The sequence below is a fragment of the Lagopus leucura genome, unplaced genomic scaffold, assembly GCF_019238085.1.
Source record: "Lagopus leucura isolate 7727_CA_CO unplaced genomic scaffold, USGS_WTPT01 Super-Scaffold_100034, whole genome shotgun sequence".
Taxonomy (NCBI): domain Eukaryota; kingdom Metazoa; phylum Chordata; class Aves; order Galliformes; family Phasianidae; genus Lagopus; species Lagopus leucura.
The window spans coordinates 119,399-122,701 of NW_024962283.1; the positions used below are offsets into that span (position 1 = coordinate 119,399).

At 48.0% G+C, this 3,303-nt stretch overlaps 1 long non-coding RNA gene across 1 annotated transcript in view; it reads right to left on the reverse strand.

Annotated features, from left to right (window-relative positions):
• LOC122186170 overlaps positions 1 to 2,143 on the reverse strand; it is a 62,668-nt gene extending 60,525 nt beyond the window's left edge. The window contains exon 1 of the long non-coding RNA XR_006181071.1: positions 1,719 to 2,143. This is a non-coding gene — a long non-coding RNA (uncharacterized LOC122186170). The remainder of the gene's footprint in view (positions 1 to 1,718) is intronic.
• Positions 2,144 to 3,303: the final 1,160 nt, after the last annotated feature.

Consider the following 3,303-nt stretch of genomic DNA (forward strand, 5'->3'; position numbering starts at 1 on the left):
ACACACACACACACACACACACACACACACACACACACAAAAGGCTCAGCACAACTTAACCATAGCTAGAGAACCACTGAAAGCAAAAAGACAATCTTCCATTCATTCCATTGGAGGTGGGATGCTGTTCTGCTCACAAAGTAGCAATTTTGCTTCTAACAGGTTCTCAGCAGCACTCACCCAACTGGTGCTGGGGATCTCTGGCTATGCAGCACTCCTCCTCAGGAAGCTCCCTTCCATGGCTGACCCTCATAGGAGCTCAGGGTGCCTCCACTCTGTGTGGGAGCACAGCTGCAAGCACTCTGCCTGCGTTCCCCGGGCAGCCACAGCCCTTCACCAGGTGCTCAATCACCAGTTCAAGCCGCACCCTAACAGTTCCCCTGCAGAAGCTTTACTGCAAATGGTTATTTCAGGAAGGATTCCTGTTCCATTAACATCAGAAATGCTTAACATATGAAGTGGTTACCTATTGACAGCATCTGCGGTTGCACAGGAACAACCAGATGTAACACTTGCTTTACCTTCTATATTCTGCCAGACTGAGGAGAGGAAAAAAAAATACCTGCTCAAGCAGCAGCAGAAAACAAGAGCTGATAGGGCATGGTCTTTGAAACAACCAAATGTGGACTGGTGGGAAATGAGCAAAGCATTGAGACTTAGGACTTCTTTTGTTACTCCTGCAGTGTCATTTCTCCATTTACCATTAAAAATAGACAAAAGGGGAATATTGCTACTTATAAGCTGTGATATTTCCATTTCAGTTTCTGCATGCACACAACAGAGAAAGCCTTTTCTCAAAGCCTGGCTTCACACTTCACTTAATACCCACTAGAGGTGGTTATCAGCCTTACATTAATTAGCTTGGCAAATGGTATAACCAGCCAGAGAGGACAGGACACAAAGGTAGGTGACAATGCCTAAGTATAAAAAGACAAAACCTCCCTCTTTGGATTAGAGCGTGTTAAGGAAGACAGGTCAATACCCTGTTTAAAAATCCTAGCCCACTGCCCTTACAATCAGAAAAATTAACACAGTGGAAGTCGTAGGATTTTGAAGATAAGAACCTAGGAGATGTACTCAGAACAATGAAGCTTATGAACCTACTGAAAAACAATTGAGTACAAAGAGCAAATGCTCTGAACACAATGGAGCAACTCCAGGAGCAGTGAAAGAACTTATTCCTATAGGTCCAGACTGCACTCTGCCAAAGCACCTGGCGGCAAGAGGCCTCCCCTCCAATCCCATTGTCCCTCACAAGAAAGAAAGCAAATTGAACACATAAAGTCCATTGAACTGTTTTTGTTTTGCTATTTTAAAACAACACTGAATTATTTCTATTTCAATTCCTTTATAGTTTGCTGGGGGAAAAAAAAAAAAAAAAAAAAAAAAAAAAAACAGACACTAATAGCTGGGGTAAAAAACAACAGGGGCTTATAAGGCACCAGGATAAAACTGACAGCTCACCGTGAGCATCCACAGGTGGGCAGGTAACCCAAAGTACCAGGAACCACTGCCCCGATGGGACAGTGCTACAACCACACCAGAGCCCAACAGCCCTTCCTTGCAATCTCCAGTCACTCTTCCTCAGGGCCAGCGGGGCGTGGAACCACGGGTGTGCAGCAGCACATGGCGTAGGCTGGAAAGCACTCCCGTGTCTGAAACCATTCCCTCAAACAACGTAGCGGGTCTAAAATAGAGGTTAATATAAAGTGCCTCACCCCATAGACAGTTCTGCATTTTCCAACTCCGAATTCTTGATGAAGAACGTTTCTCCTGGAGCACAAAGATTAGCAAAAGGCTGCGAGAACGCCCGCAATTCTGCCGGGCGCCGCCGGAGCCGCTCTCCGGTCCCGGCAACTCAAGGTCTGACGGCAGCTGAGGCGTTGCCGAGGAGCGCGGTGCAGCACGTGGCCGAGATGGGACACCAGAACGCCGCGGGTCCTTCACGGGCCAAGCCTCGCGCTCTGCTGCGCGCGGTGCAAGGAGCACACATGTGCACAGGGAGAACGCAGAGCAAAACTGGAGATTGTGACCCTAAGCAAAGAACGACAGGAGCTGCGTGCAGAAACCCCCCTAAACCGCACGAGCGGTCAAAAACCCACTTTGGTTCTAAACGCGCCCCTCACCGCTCGAGGACACCCCGAACAACACTCCTCGACAAACCCCTCCCCTCACCCTCATTTCCCTCCACGCGATTTTGCAGCTCCGCCCCGGGGCGGTTCCACGCGGCCACCGCCTCCGCCGCCGCCCGCCCATTCCAGGCCGCGCGCTGCTAAGGGGCTGCGGAGCACGCGGCTGCTGCCCGCTGCCCTCGGCGGGGCCGTTGCAGCACTGCCGGCCGTACCAATGGGATGCAACATATTCCTGTAATCCGGCCCCATGCTGCAGTTCTCCAGCAGCAGTTGCAACCATTGTAGCTGTCAATACAGCATTCACAGTATAGCTATCTTTTTTTTTATCCTTTACAATCAGCGTACTCTAGCAAAGAAAGGCTCCACTTTGAGAAATAAGCTTTCATCACACGGACATGCTCTTAGCTGAGCTGGGCAAAGGAGCCCTTATTTCAAGTGACAAAACAGCTGTCTGCATGAATTCACGGCTGCCATGATGTCACTCAGAGTTACACTGATATCATTTTTTAATCTTCGGTTTACTTGCTTAGAGTCAGCTTGGAGTTGACACAGATGTGGGGCCATGCAATGCTATCAGTCACACCAAATATTGCCTTGGTTTTCTGCTCAGAGCAAATGCAAAGCTGTGTGGTGACAAGCTGAAGTGTGTGGCTTTGCCTGCAGATAACGCTGGGAGGAAGCACTGCTGGAGATACAGAGAATCCAAATGCTCAAAAGAGGGCTTTGTGAGCTGGTAAAAGCATAAAGGAGGGAATGTATTCTCAGCAGTAAATGACTTCTTTCATAAAAACAGTTTTGCAGGAAAACTGTCACTGTCACCAGCAGTGCAGTGGCTGCTGCGACTGGAATTAAAAAAGGACACAAGTTATGGGGAGAAATTCATTCTCAGTACTGCCGTGGGCAAAGACACTGGAGCTGGAAGTGTCTGAGCACTACAGGGTGTCATGGGTGGAGTTAACTTTATAAAAATAGAATAGAATGGCATGGAACATGGAATGGAATGGAATATGGAGTGGAATGTGGAATGGAATAGAATGGATGGGATGGGATGGAGTGGAGTGGAATGGAGTGAGTAGGATAGGATAGGATAGAACAGAACAGAACAGAACAGAACAGAACAGAACAGAATAGAATAGAATAGAATAGAATAGAATAGAATAGAATAGAATAG